This window comes from Atta colombica, unplaced genomic scaffold, assembly GCF_001594045.1.
Source record: "Atta colombica isolate Treedump-2 unplaced genomic scaffold, Acol1.0 scaffold119, whole genome shotgun sequence".
In the NCBI taxonomy this organism is placed as follows: Eukaryota; Metazoa; Arthropoda; class Insecta; order Hymenoptera; family Formicidae; genus Atta; species Atta colombica.
Window position 1 is genome coordinate 346,497 of NW_017259205.1, and position 16,996 is coordinate 363,492.

The window sequence follows — 16,996 nt, forward strand, 5'->3', positions numbered from 1 at the left end:
TTCCAGAAGTGGAAAAATTTTATATCACGCGACAGGTTCCTGGACGTCCTGGAATCTGCCATATGAATACAATGGCAGATTCCGAGTCTGTAAACGGTAAATTCTACCATTTTCGGCCCATATATGGCTTATAAACGGTAAATCCGGCCAATCTCGGCCCATATATGGTCCCTAAACGGTAAATCCGGCCACCATCGGCCCGTATGTGGCTTCTAAACGGTAAATCCAGCCCGTATATGGCTCGTATGGTATATGACCTCTAAACTGTAAATCCGGTCACTCTCGGGCCGTATACCATATGGCCTCTAAACGATAAATCCGGCCTCCCTCGGCATTTATATGGCCTCTAAACGGTAAATTTGGATAAATGTATATACATTTTCCATTTTGTATTAGCGGATTCCAGGACATTTGACATTTTCCAGGATTATCTTAGAAAAATTTTATGTTCTAAGGCAGATTCTTAGACGTCTTAGAATCTGCCATATGAATATTGTATAATGGCAAATTCCGGATCTACAACCAAATATATATACTTTTGAATGTACATTTAAATGTATATTTAAATGTACATTTAAATGTACATTCAAAAGTATATATATTTGGTTGTACAAACTCGGAATGTGTCATACGCATATATTATGGCAAATTTCGGATCTGTATACATATAATTCGGTCATTAAAAAATTTTAACACTTTTTCTTCGATGAATTTGAATCATTTTATGATTGGATTCATCAGCGCGACGAATAATAAAATGGTTGCGAAACTATTAAGTCTGTTGAACGCAACCATTTACTCGATGAGCAATCGAAATTTCGAAATGCATCGAAGAAAAAATGTTACAACTTTTTAGTGACTGATTATATGTATTATATTTCAATGTACAGATCCGAAATCTACCATAATACTCACACGACTAATAACTCATGGTATTATTATTACTATATTTATACTACGTTTACTAGATCCGATCGACAAAGTTATATTGATAAAACCTATACACAATACAAGAAGTATTAGGAATAACAATAAATATTAAAATTTCAACTTATCTGATTGGAATAGCAGTTTCTAATATAAATTGAAATCTTGATATTTATTTCTGCTCTTAAAATTATGCATCTTTATAACTACATTAGAATGGATATTTAGTACGACGAACGCTCATTGAGCGCTCAATGAGTTCTTATACCTACTTGATTTTATATTTTTAGATGTAATGGAATATGCTAATCACATGCAAGAGCTCACTGCGCGCTTAGTGAGTGATCGTTGTAATAAATGCACTACAAGTATACACATTCATTTAAATATATATACATTTGGTGTTGAACAGATCGGAATTTGCCATACGCATATGGGATATTATGATAGATTTTGGATCTGTATATTCAAATGTATATACATTGGATTGTATAAACTCAGAATCTGCCATTCGCATATATTATAGCAGATTTTGAATCTGTACATCGAAATGTACATACAACCGGTCACTAAAAAGTTTTAACACTTTTTCTTTGATGAATTTTGCAACTGTTTTATGATCGTTACGTTGATTGGATTAATCAGCGCGACGAATAATAAAACGATTGCAAGACTGTTGAGTCTGCTGTCCACAATCATTTACTCGGTGAGCAATCGGAATTCCGAAATGCATCGAAGAAAAAGTGTTATTATCTTTTAGTGATCGATCGTATGTACAGACTCGAAATCTCCATAATATATATGTATGTACATGTCTGTACAATGTATATACATTTGGATGAATGTATATACATTATAATGTTGTTATAAGGCTCTGCGCACAATATTAGGAGCAAGAATGAATACCAAGATTTCAACCTATATTAGAAACCGCGTATTCCGAAGTAAATGGTATCAGATAAGTTAAAATCTTAATATTTATTGCTGTCCCTAACATTTCTTATATTGTGTATAGGTCTTAACATATCAATAGTATAACTTCGGATCGTGTAAACAAAGTATATGTATGTACCATGAACATAATAGTTGTAGCACAGATTTTCACATAATACATGTAATGCATAGTGTATAAAAGAATCAATTGATCAAAATTTTTCTTTTCCTTGTAATTGAAAGAAAAAAAGGATACTGATTGTCTTAGGTAAACAATAGTCAGCATATGTTATCGAGTAATATATAATTGTGGACTGAATTGATCGATGTCTTACTAGAAAACCAATAAATCCAAAGAAATATTTTCTCATTTCTTGCGAAAAATTGCTGGTATAATTTTCGTGGAGATAACTTCTCGCATAGCGATTATGTTCGTCAATCAATCCCGTCATTTGCGCCCAATTGAAATGCAACGAATCATAATAATAATTAATATAAGTAATAGGGCTCAATAAATTATAAATTTAGTATAACAAATGAGCATTACGAGCCAAAAATTCTAAACTTATAATATTTACCACTAAGGAAAATTTCTTTAAAGGAATAAAATTTTGAGTAAGTACTATAAAAGTTATCACTAAATTCGTCGTCACAATTCCATACTGTGGTTAATCTACTATCCTCATCTGTTCATTTTTTAAAAACATTAATAATATACAATAATAAAGACACATAAACAAAAAAAATCTGTTGGACTTTATTAAGTAAAAACTACACTTACTATCTAAGTAGAAATCAAATATCTCAGACAATCATATACGATTGTAAAACAAAAACTTTAAGAATAAAAATATTTACTTAGGTATACGATTTTTTAAAATTGTGGCATAACTTCTTTCATAGATGTGTTCGCAACAAGATGTTACGGCACACTCGCTGCTGCTCAGATACGTTTACGTGTGTCTCGCGTGTTTTGTTTTTAATGTAGCCTTGATTATTCTACTTACCCCTATATTCAACTGACTCTGTCTCCCTTATAGTATGTTTCAAAGTCCAACAGACCGAGCTCGCCATCATCCAAATCTACCGCTGGAAAGTAGCTCACGGCGAGGCCGCTACTCTTGCCGGTCAGCGATATGTTTTAAACGAGCACTGAGTTAAACAGCGCAATGTCGGTCCTTAAATTGCTTGTCAATCGTTCGTAAAAACTGTAAACAAAACTGTCCGCAATTGTTCTGTACCATAACGTTGATGAGGCGTGCGATTACACTCGATTACATTGTTTGCCAGATATCGTTTAAGTTCCTTCAGCGGTCGAAGATTGCCAAAACTGTCAAAGTATATGATGCGATTCCTTCTTTTCGCATGTATTACCCAATCCAGACCAGGTTCCTGGGGATTGTTCAGATTTACGATACTGCTCTCATTTTGATATACTTCTTCGGTAATGTAGTACGCATAAGATGCCTCTAAAATGCGTATACAGTTTGCAAGTTGTTGCAATTGCACATTGGTAATTACTCCCCTCAGCATTTTTAATGTTTCATCGATGTTTTTTTTTTTGCGCGATACCTTGTCCTTCCGCGCTTGTAGGGAGCGAGATAAACGTGACACGATTATGACGTTGCAACTAACGCTGCGTTTTGTTATCGTTTACTATTTTGGCGACTCCCATCGCGCCATCGACCAATGACCTGAGAATGCCGAATAGCGATAAAACAGGTAGGATAGAACACGCCGTCGCATTTCTTTGTTGGAAGTACCTTGCTCTTCTTCTTCTTTGTTTTCAACCTATACCGATTTTCGTTTTGGCCTTCATAGCTATCTAAACTGCTGTGGCTCTCTCGTGGAGAGTTGAATCACTCGCAGTAATGCATTTCCGCGCCTTCTCGGCGAGTATTGTCAGCGTCGTTCAGCAAGATCGTTGCTGTGCGAATATCCTATGTCGCGTTCGTGAAATGCAGCCAATGAATTAATTCCTTGATCATCTCTAGCAATCGCTTTTCCAACTCTCGCGTTCCCGGAGCGCAAAACTGATATCCGAGAATATATATAGTTCGAAAGAAAGCGCGTTTATTGCACGATTTAATAAGTCTCTCGACGACATTCGCTGCAATTCTTTATTAAAGGCGCTGGATCGTCAATATGCGTTTGATGACTCGATAAATTATAATGTTTTAGGCATTGACGATATCGTTATATCTTCGAATCTGCTCGTATATGTTCAGGTAACATCTGTCCTACAACACAAACCTATGCAATTTTCAAACTCTCGAAGCAGTACAATTTTCGGTATGTATTCTAGTTTTTTTGAGGTTGAACTATGCAGATTATCCGACACGATAAGAAATATTTTGATTACTGATCAATTCAGCTCTATAAATAGGCCTGCTCGCGATATTCAATATTTTGTGGGAAGAGAAAATATGCGTCAGTCGTAAGCGATCAAAGTGACAAATCTTGATGGCAAAGTGCAAACCAATAGAGACACGCAAGCATGGCGACATGCTATCTATACGTCTGCTATCGTCTGCAGACCGTCAAATTATGGCAAGACGAATGAGAAAACTTCCCTTGGAAAGTCCGCACGGCGATTCAAGAACATGTACGTATACTCGAAATCATTGCAACAACCGAAATATCGATACTTGGCAAATTTATTAGCACCGATCGAAGAAATTGGTTATTTTACATTCTCCAATAACAGCAATGTTTCATTCTGAGCGAGGCGCTTCCAAATTCCATCTTTATCTTTGATGATGTGATATGCGACAAGCAGGACGCAATAAGAAAGTACTTTGCAATAAGACGACATACGGACGTCGACTGCTTCTATCTCTGTCAGATGTACGCAAAGATACCGAAGCATCTTATATGCAACAATGCAAATCTGATCCTGTTCAAACAAGATCGTACCAAATCTGAAACGCGTACAACGATCATGTGAATACCGATATATGTCCTATGAGAATTTCTGCGATTTATTGTAAATGTTGGAACAAAAGTATGGATTTCTAGTGATTGACAAGGATAGTGTACTTACCGATGGGTGATACAAAAAACAATTTAATGACTTTGCAATATGTGATGTGATCAGTTGAGCTCGATACGTTGACATGGACAACAGCATAGATCATGAAAAGATAACTAGGAGATTCCGAAAACGAGCGATTCGATTCATAAAAAATACCGCGCTTTGAAGAGTGATAAAATGGAGGTGTATTGGAGAGACACTTCAAATCTATTATTCGACTCGATGAAACAGATTGTTGAAAACACAATACTCCAAGGATCCTATTATAATTGAAACATTTTTTTCAAGAGAAGATGAGAAGCCAAAAAAAAAATGACCGAGTGCTTTGTACAACAATCCTATACAGGCTTCCACGAGGCTTTCTGTGAAATCAATGTTGAGTCAATCGAAAACCGTACCATCCATTGTGAAGTATTTAAAATAATATAACTGCGATTTATCGTATGATCACTCCCATCGTCGAAGAAATTGCCGATGAACCGCTTGTAACATTTATTCGACATACTTCAAATATCCGAGGAGCAAGAAAAGCTGCAAACTATGATTGGGACAGAAATATCTGAAAGCAGTTCTGAAGCGATAAGAAAGCTGTCAATATAGATGTTGTGTATGGAGCTTATTTCAACGACATGACAAAGGAACGATGCTTGGTGACAAACGTATCACCTTACATAAAAATGACAATATAATTATAAATGGGAAAAGATATGATAGAACCGGGCTTGTACGAATTAATTTTCATGAAATTTCCCAACGAAAATATTTGTACGGATGATGACGTACAGACCTATAAGAGCATTCTGCTGACGACAAATGCTCATCTGCGCGGTCATAGCCCAAGTAATGGGTAATAAGGGATACAAGTATAAGAACATAATAATGCCATTGGGTAAAAAAGTTGGAACAAACAAAATAATGGATTTACCGCGTACGATAATGCTAAACGATAACAAGATCGACTATATCCATTAGGACGATCTCAATGAAATTGTGAATTGTCTACGATTGCTTGAGGTCTCGTGCCAAGCGGGTCACAATGATCACGATAATGAGATTATCAATGAGTTTCGCGAAGCCAGTTTGATTATAAATTAACCTCGTTCTACATACGTTGTTCAGTTGACTTCGCAATATCAGTCAATAAGTTTGGATTATCGCTTGGAGGAGGAAGCGCACTATCAGTGGCGTGGATTGTTCAGAAATTACGTGCGTGATAACGCTTTTTGCATAATCATAGCCGATTTTGACGCAAAATCGTGCAAGATTCAGCGAATAGGTGGAGCGAATAGGAGCGCTACCGGTGGATAATTCTGACGCAACAAACAAACGATATGTGCAGCAAAATGTTCAACATTTGAAAGATCGTCTGAAATCGAGAGGAAGATTGCAGTCTTACAAAATAATGTGCAGGTTATATTAAACGAATTTGAAAAAATGATTTGAGAAGTACATCCAAAAAATTATCTGCAATATCTGAGAAATGTCTGCTGATTGATGAAACGCAAACGAAATTGCACGCTCCGGCGAGAAGAAATTTTCCGCGAAGACACGTCACAGTAAATGGATACGATGACTTGTGGCAAGCGAATGTGATCGAGATGCGTCTTTATACGCGATTCAACAAAGATTACCACTACATTCTCACCGTTATCTGAATAAGCATGGACCGAACTGCTCAAAGCCAAAAGCGGGAACAAAGTGACGAAGAATTGCAAAGATGATTCGAGACAATGGAAGATGTCCGAAAAATTACTGACATAGGAAAAAAATTTTACAACTCGGATGTGCAGAAATTCTTGAAGAAGCACAACATCAATTATTATTCTACGTATTCTGTAATGAAGGCTTCAGTCGTTAAACGATTCAATCATACGTTGAAGAAATGTGGAAACAATTTACGCACAATGAAAATTACACGTATCAAATTATAACGCGCGCAAGCATCGAACTATTATGCATCCCGTGACATTAGCCCCGCGATCGCCGACAAGCTCTTAATCACGGTTTACAATCGCGCAAAGATTGCAGCACCCGCGATATAAAGTGGATCGAGCAAATTTAAAACAGTCTTTGATCAAGATTACACGTCGAATTGGAGCACGGAGGTTTAAAATTATCAAAATGCAAAAAACTAATCCAGTAACATACTTTTGGAAGATTCTTGCGGAGAGTCTATTGCTGGAGGATTCTACGAATTGCATATCATCGCTACCCCGACGTACATCTCGTTGAAAAACTGTTGCGCAAGAGAGGGAATGAGATTTACGTGAAATGGTTAGGATTTGATAATTCGCACAATTTGTGAACATAAAGACAATGTGTTGTAAAACTTATTATAAAAATATAAATTAATATTAAACATATTATAAATATTATATATTGTATTTATATATTATACATATTATACATACTATATTTTACATATTATATATAGCATAAACATATTAATACACATTATATACATATTAAACATACTATACAATACAAATGTATTTTATTTAAATCGGTAATGCTCCCATGGCAGCGTGTCGATGGAATCGATATATCACTTATCATCATGTGGACTTAGAGCAATTTTTATTTCTAATATCGTGTACACTTCGTACAATTTGAATTTTATGCACGACTGCGCGTCATTTGGATTGCGTCATTCAAGCACTACGTGTAATCCTCGAACGTTATCCTCGCGTGTTCTTGATGCCCTTTTTCGTATCCTTCTTTTCTTCTACACATAAGGCATACATTTTCACTTTAAGCCCGATGAATTTGATCATGATGGTACTGTTGTTCTCTTTCATAAGGTCAGGAACTTTTTTATTTGCGAGCAGAATGTCGTACGCGTTGTCGCTCGAATAATCGTTCGTGTCAAATCTATTTATATATTTTATGATGTATTTTATGATATATTTATATATTTTATGTTGATTCGCGTTTTATGATATCATAGACATCATCACATTCTATATGGTATATGAGGCTATCAATATCGGTATACATAATATTGCATTTTTCGCGAAACAGTGGTGCCATATATTCCTGAAATTCGTACAAACACATCTTGGATAGGTCAAAGATGCATATATCGATACTCACATATATCTATTTGTCAAACTTCACCTCGAGTTCTATCGCGACCAGATTCTCCGAAAAGATACTACGACTGTGGAAATTTGATTTCGTGATCATTGCATCGTATCTACGGCACCTCAGCATCGTATCTACGGCAATAAGTTTTTAGAAAAACATAATAAAACACATTTTTTATCAATTCATTTTTATTTCTCAACATAGTCTCCTTTCAGCTCGACACACTTGATCCAACGATTCTCCAACTTTTTCAAGCCGTCCGAATAATATGATTTGTCCAACCCTCCAAAATACCAGGTATGTAAATATAATATGAATCTATCAATAGATGGCCATAGCTGTCAATGTAGTTGTCGTCAGACGGCGCTATTTTCCTTGTTCTAACATCTGACAAAGATTTTCAACTCACAATAATACAAGTTTCATACAACAGTATAGTTTGTAATAGCGTTGAACATGAATTTTGTACCTGGAAACTACGATTTGCGGACAGCATTGATTTTCTGTTACTATTTGAAGAAAACTGCTGCAGAATCGCATCGAATGCTTGTCAAAGCTTACGGTGAGCATGCTCTTGGTAAATCACAGTGCTTTGAGTAGTTTAAAAAATTTTAAAGTGGCGATTTTGACGTGAGAAACGAAGAACGTGGAAAAAGTTTGAAGACAGCGAATTGCAAACATTGTTGGATGAGGATGACGCTCAAACTCAACAACAACTCGTGGATCAATTGAATGTGAGAGGCTGTCTCCATACGTTTGAAATTCATGGGAAAGATCCAGAAGATGGGAAAATAAGTTCTACATGAACTGAATGAAAGACAGTAGGAAAATCGAAAAACCACTTGCGAAATGCTGTTCGCCAGGCCAAAAGAAAGTCATTCTCCATCGAATTGTGACTAGCGATGGAAAGTGGATATATTTTGAGAATCCTAAGCGTAAAAGATAGGTAACTCTAGAAGATGGGTAACTCCAGGCGAACTATCGACATCGACTGCAAGACCAAATCGCTATGGACGGAAGACAATGCTCTGTGTTTGATGGGATCAGAAAGGTGTGATCTATTATGAGCTGCTAAAACTTGGCGAAACCATTAATACTGAACGCTACCGACAACAAATGATCAATTTGAATCAAGCTTTGTGTGAAAAACGACCGGAATATCAAAAAAGGCAACACAAAGTGATTTTGCTTCGTAATAATGCATCATCACACACAGCAAAACTGGTCAAGGAAACGATTGAGGCATTTGGTTGGGAAATACTTTCGCATGCGGCTTACTCGCCAGACTTGGTTCCGTCCGATTACCACTTATTTGCATCGATGGGACACGCACTTGCTCAGCAGCGCTTCACTTCTTACGATGTACGAAAATGGTTAGATGACTGGTTTGGCTCAAAAGAGCAATTTTTTTGGCGTGGCATCCACAAATTATCAAACAGGTGGAAAAAATGTATAGCTACCAATAGGCAATACTTCGAATAAAATATTTTTTATCATTTTCATGCAATAAACGTGTATTTTCTATTAAAAAATTCCATATTTACATACCTGGTAAGCCTCTGTTTCGGCGATGAGCTGCTCTCTGATAATGAATCTCTTTCCTCCGAACTATTTCTTCAGATTTGGAAATAGGAAATAGTCGCAGGGGGCTAAATCTGGCGAATATACTGGATGGGGAAGCAATTCATAGCGGAATTCGTTGAATTTGGGCATCGGTGCCAAGTACGTGTGAACCAATGCATTGTCTTAATGGGAACTTTCTTCTTCGCCAAATGGGGACGTTTTTTCTTTAAATGGTTGTTGAAATGGTCTAATAAGGCTACGTAGTAATCATCATCGTTTCGACGGAAGATAATCGAAATGAATTATACCGCGTCCATCCCAAAAAACTGTGGCCATCATCTTTCCGACCGATTTTCCGACCGTTTTCGCTTTCTTCGGAGCTAGTTCACCCAGTGAAGTCCATTTTGATTGTTCCTTCATTTCGGGTGTGAAATAATGGATCATGTTTTGTCGACAGTAATGATGACGCAGAAATTCATCTGGATTATGTTAAAACACCTCCAAACATTATTTTGAAATCGTCACACGGTCGCGCTTATGGTCCACAGTGAACAAACGCGGCATCTTGCCGATAGTTTTTTCATACCCAATTGTTTGTCCCACAGTTGTGCCATGTGATATGACTTTCACTCATCGATCAATCAAAACAATATCGTGGACTTTATCAATGATTTCTAGCAGCTTCAATTGGATGTCCTGAACGAGGTGCATCAAATGTGAATATATGACCATGTTTAAATTTATTCACCCAATTGTATACAGTCGCAAACGCTGGTGCAGATGTGCTATGAACATTATCCAACTCGGCTTTGATTTCTTTCGGCGTTAAACTTTTCATATGTAGACGTTTGATCACTGCACGAAACTCGTTTTTTTCCATTTTGCAAAAAATACAAAAGTTGTTTGCTTAATCGTCTACAGAAATGAAATCACGCGATGAATTCCGTTCAAAATTTAACAGTCAGCTGAGAGATGCTACTTGTCAAAAAGTAGTGTGACATGACACTGCGAGTGCCTTCTGACAGATTTTCTAAGAACTTATCGACTTGCTTCTCATTGTGTTAATAACTTTACGTCAAAGCGAATGCGTTCGTTCTCCATAGTTTTATCAAGTACCATGTTATTCATAAGTTTGTATAAATTTTTTTTAAAATCATTTTTGGCCAAAGTTCTAAATTTTGTGTTTAGTTCTATGTAATCGCATAGCTTTGGAGACCATACGGAGACCATGACGAGTATACTACTGCAGGTTACGATAATGTATAACGAACGCTGTTTATCGCATAATAATGTTGTGAGTAGCTTGTTATCATGCTTGCCAAGTGCTTTCTCGTGCGTCGGATAGAATGGTAGATCAGTGTGCACGTCATGTTGCGGATACTCCGCGTCCACCTCGAGAATATAGCCTGTTGCCGAATCTAATGCAATGGTCGTAAAATAAAAATTTTGTACGTCGTCGAAAATTGGCAATTGTTGACACATTGTCCAGCCATACAGATTGTTGACATCATAGTACATCAAATAATTGTTGTTGGCTCGCGTACCTTCGAACTCAGTCCACCGCGTATACCGCACTCGATAAACATGACCATGCCAATGTCTGTAAGTAATTCAAATCTTACACCCGTGCTTTAACGTGACACGTCCTACGTGAAACCTAGTAAGGTGTAATAATATGCGGGGTCGAGCTCATGATTCGCGACGCAACTGCGTCTAACATCGCGGAAATTTTCAAAGATGTCGGCCAACAACAATACGTCCATTTTCAGATATATTATAAGTCACTATATTCACCAAGTGTATATTCACCAAGATGGAGAATCATTGCCACCCGTTGACGGCGTGCGCGTAAACGTTTTCAGATATCGTGTCCTCTGTCAAAGAATTGTAAAACGATTCGCGAGGCGATAAACATAACTCCTTCAACTTTTCGAAACAGCCAATGTACTCGTACGAAAAGACGCCTTCGTGTCAAAAGATTAAAATTTTCTTCTAATAAATTGGAAAATTCGTGTTGCAGTATCCGTAGCTTATCTTTATTGAGAAAAGATGCCAATTTTTCAAACTAGAAGCGAGAAATCTGAATGAATCTATAAACCGTAATTTTACACAATTTTTTTTATCAATTTGGTACTATCGACATGTTTAGTAAACGAAATATATTTTTCTTTAGTTATCGGTAAAAGATTAATATGTCCTTTGTACATGGCAATTTCCTTAATGATGAAATGCGCAACTAAAATGCGAAAATTACGGCAATGCAAATCCCTATAATTTAGATTACAATTTGAATGCGCGGGGCCTCTGTATCGCCCGGTTAAATGGCAGTAATTGCGTATCCGCGACTGGCACAAACGGTTTCTCGCACACATGACAATGCGTGGCGCTGTTAAATTTTTGCCAATCGTCTCGCGTGAAATCGTCATGGATACGTTAGCCGAAATTATAAACTATACACCATGCGCTAAATTTCTGAGTTCTTCCGTGAATCACGCTGTACAGTCGTTATAACTGCGAAAACGATAGCCCAACAGTGAATCGTACAAGCAGTGCATATATTATCCAATATTAAACACATTATGATGATACGTGTACGTAGCCAATTCAGGATTCCCATTTGTTTTTTCAATGCACATTCCAGGTCGGCGTAAACGACGAAGAGAATGCGTTCCTTCCTGCAATGGTTATTGATATGGTCGAAACTCAGCTTTGTTGTCCTTGCTCGGTAGTCTGATCGCGCAGGCATTTAGTTTTCCACAGTCCTCGCTGGATCTCCAATTTCTACTTCAGCGCTCGAGAGAAGTAATGAAGGCATTTGAAAAAAACCGCGCATTTATTATTATTATTATTATTATTATTATTATTATTATTATTATTATTATTATTATTATGTACTTAACGCAGAAATATTTTCTATTCTTTTTTCTGGTAAGTTGTGAGCTGACAAGTCGTAATAAGTTCTTGATGAGCAAAGTATCTCGCGTTGTCATCCTCATGTACAAGAGATTTACGTGTTTGATTCTCTTTCAATCGGCGAATCATATCGGTACAATCCCTTTTCATCGAAATGTTTCATGTAGTTGACATTGATGAAAATATCATTCAAAGTGTCGAATTTCTTAATTTGACTTAACGTCATTGGAAATTCGATGCCCGCGAGATTTAGAACGGATACATGATGGATACAATGAGGAACGAGAATTCTCGATGTGCATTTCCTTGAGCTGAGTGTAGAGCAGCAACAATAGATTATGCGAAACATGCATTATCCGTGGTTTGCACGTTGATTATCGTTCTCTTTATATAATATAATTTTTCGAGAGTTTGATATGACATCCCACGCGCAGAGGATTGTGATTATTCGCGTTCACCGTTAAATTTAGCTGACCATACCCATCCGCTATCGCATTCCTGAAACTCTTTCAGCGATAAGATAGGCTCGACGCGCGATATGTCACCACTCACGCAAATCGGTATATTGATATAGCGGATGGCAACTTTTGTTTGCGCGTTTATCACTCGCCGCGAACTCACCATTAAAAACAGTGTTTATTTTTATGGAATCATATTGCATCATACTGTGCACATGCTCGAGCACAACTTCACTCGCATCTTCGAAAAATCGACGAAGCTTGATATGTTTAGAGTTTATCACCGCGCCCGTCAGAATACGGTTTTCGAATGCTGATGACGCGCCAATGGAGTCCCGGTGCCCACATACACGAATCTTTCACGCACAGATTCCTTCAAACTCTCGAGCCGCGCGATACATGCCAAATGATGGGAAAGCTGGAACAACTTTGCCAGTTTTAAACGCGTTTTTACCCCACATAGATGAATTTCAATTTCATTGGAAGATGTCCACGACCATAAACAGAAATCGGGAGAAACACCTTTAAAGAAAAACCTTTAAATATTCCACAGCCATAATCGCTTTAATGAACCTGTGATGACGAAATCGCGACACTTAGAATATTTCTATCGGAATATGTATTTCTCCTACCAGTGGCACATCTAATGTACCGACGTGGTCTACAAGACTTGAACCGTTAAGTTGCAATGTACGAACACTTTACCGCGCTTGAAGAAAGCAGAGAGAGAAGAAAAGAGCCTGCTCGCGAAATTCTCATTGCAGCCGCAATGTACAATCTCGAATGTTGCTGGTACTACAAGCTGAATCCTGACGAAAATGAGAAGTTTCATGAATGTTGTTTGTTTAACGTTTATATGAGTGCAGAAATTCGTTGAGAATTTAGAAACAGTTAGTAGAATGTTCATAAAACGGAAATTGCAATGCTGCAACGGAAGGCATTCTTTGATAAAAAATAAGAAATTTTATAAATGTTTGTTTGACGTTTACATGAGCGTTAGCAGAAATTTGCTGACGATAATAAGAAGTTTCAATGTTTGTTTGAGTGTGTTTATGTGAGTGCTCAATTCAAATGTTGAGTTTGCTGAACGCAGACATTTTATCAAAAAAAGATACAAAATTTTTCATTGAAAAGTCTCTTGCCTTTTATCGTAATCGATGCAATTTTTTTAATGTAAGAAATTGAATTTCGTTGTGTCCCTCTAGTGGCGATGTTGTGCTTGAAAATTGGATATATAAAAGAATGTTTGCTAAACGGAGGAAAAACGCTTGTATTATGGAGTTGAAGAAAACATTTTTTGGGCGCCTTTAAGCCGTAAACGCCTTACAAAACGTTTAGTAAGACTCAATAATTCGCCACATTGGAATAGCGTTTGTTGAACGGAAGAAAAATGCTTGAAAAATGCTCTCACAGTATTGAGAAAAGCGTTTGCTAAATGTTTGAAAAGTCTGAAGGTGCAGAGAGTTCATTGTCAGCGTTTACTGAGCTTTGAAAACCGTTGTTTTAGCATTATAGAACTTTCATGAAATGAAAGTATATTATTAGGTGTAACTTTGCTTCCGCCGTTTTTTTCCGAAATTCGAGGCTTTATTGTAAAAAACTGATTATACATTTATGATTCAAAGTATCGTCCATCGCTGGCCATTACTTTCTCCCATCTTTCGAGTAATCCCGCGTTGAAAAAATTGGTCATCTTTTGAGGCTATCCACGAATCGATCCAATTTTTTACTTCTTCATAAGACCGGAAGTGCTGGTCAGCCAGGCCGTTGATCGAAACAAGTGATAGTCAGAGGGAACAACGTCTGAAGAATACGGCGGGTGGGGTAGGACTTCCCATTTCAACGTTTCCAAGTATGTCTTGATCACTTTCGCAACATGGGGTCGAGCATTGTCATGCTGCAAAATCACTTTATCGTGTCTCTCGTTGTATTGCGGCCGTTTGTCTTTTAATGCTTGGCTCAAACGCATCAATTGAGTTCGATACCGATCGCCTGTGATTGTTTCAGTCGTTTTAACAGTTTTAACGGTTTTAACAGTTCATAATACACTACGCCGAGCTGGTCCCACCAAATACAGAGCATGACCTTGGACGTCAAAATCACCGTTCTTGAAGCGTTGAAACCACTCACGACACGTTCTTTCACTAATAGTGGCCTCGCCATAAGTATTTGAGAGCATTTGATGAGCCTCAGCCGCAGATTTCTTCATATTGAAGCAAAAAATTAAAACTTCCCGCAAATGACGAGAATTTGGCTCGTAAACTGACATTTTTAATCGAGAATAACTTTATGATGCAGACACAAATCGACTAATGTTTCTATGGAGTTATGTTGACAGATGCCCAAGTTTATTGTATGACGTCTATGATCTATTTATTTCGACCACCACTTACCGCTAAAGCCATCTATAGGAAAACGGCGGAAGCAAAGTTGTATATCTAATATAAAGCGTTCTGAAAGTTAAAACCCAATGGTATTCTGTAAGCGTTCTTATAAAGTTTGAAAGCGTAAGCTCTTAAAAAATCATTATTAACATTTTATAAAGTTCCGCATTTTCTCCAGGGAGGGATCACACTCCATTCGAGTGATACTTGCCCAAAAAATTCTGCTCGCAATGAGGCAAAGATGAAGTTCTTACATACTGCCACCTGGGAAATAGATAGCAGATCGGGGAGCCCCTCCCCCCGGTCATCAATGTAAAATTCACGCCCCAGTCACATATACGTCCGGAAAACAAAGTTAATAGCGCTAATAGATACTAGCTCAGAAATATTGTTTGTTAACAACAACATCATGCGCACTCCAGAGGAATCTGCAGTTTGAAATAAAGCGGGAAACGGGGGAAGTCCAATTCACCGATAAATAATTTCATTGCCCGGCCATGTTAACATGCCGGATATCGACCAGCATGTTCCGCGTAATATCGACCCAAAAACGTGGCATTAATCTATGTGAACCCGACTTAAAGAAATTAATTTTTTTTAATACTTAATAATTAAACTCAGTTCATATTCGTTTTTATCATTTTTTTTTCATTTGTACAAAAAATGCCAGCACACCTTTGGTGCTAGTATTTTGTTAACTCTTTATTAATTTTGAAATTCTTGAGGTACAAACGAAAAATGGTACAAATTTAATGCGTACATAAAAAGTTATTTTCTTTAAGCCATGTACCAAGTTCACATTCATTAATTGGTGTCAATTTATGGGAAAAATTGGGCTTCGATCCCCTCATCTTCTCCACCAATCGTTAGCCATCTGAATATCGTAACTGCTGCCTTGACGGAAAGATTCACTTGGAAAATCGAGCACAAAAATTGGTAGCTACAAAACTTCCTCAACAAAGAGCTGTCGAAATTCAATGACGTACAAGACCACATGTCACACGCAACATCAGATACGCATTAAAGCGGGTACCTGTCAGATTAAACAAAGATACCGCTCTCGAAATCCCATGCAAGCAATTGACGCCGAAAAAAAGTAAAGCAAATGTTGCAGGACGGTGTCATAGAATCGACAGTAAGCTTATGGAGTTCGTCGGTAGTCGTAGTTAAAAAAAAAAACGGGAAAAATAAATTTTATATTGATTTCCGCCGCGTGAACAAAGTACCGAATCTGACGTCTATCCGCAGATAACGACGGCATTAGATAAACTGCCCGGAGCATGATATCTCACCATGCTCGACTTGAAGAATGCTTACTGACAAGAGCCATTAACATTGGATAGCAAACTAGTCACCGCATTTACGATATCGGGAAAAGGGTTATATCAATTCACAGTAATGCCGTTCGAACTTCATTCGGCACGTTCTAGCGCCTCTTAAATACCATTTTAGATCTCGAGTTAGAGCCGCATGTCTTTGTATATCTAGACATAATTATCATTAATTGAACGTTTGATGACCATTTAAATATTAGGCGTACAACTTTGCTTCCGCCGTTTTCCTATAGATGGCTTTAGCGGTAAGTGGTGGTCGAAATAAATAGATCATAGACGTCATACAATAAACTTGGGCATCTGTCAACATAACCCCATAGAAACATTAGTCGATTTGTTTTGTCTGCATCATAAAGTTATTCT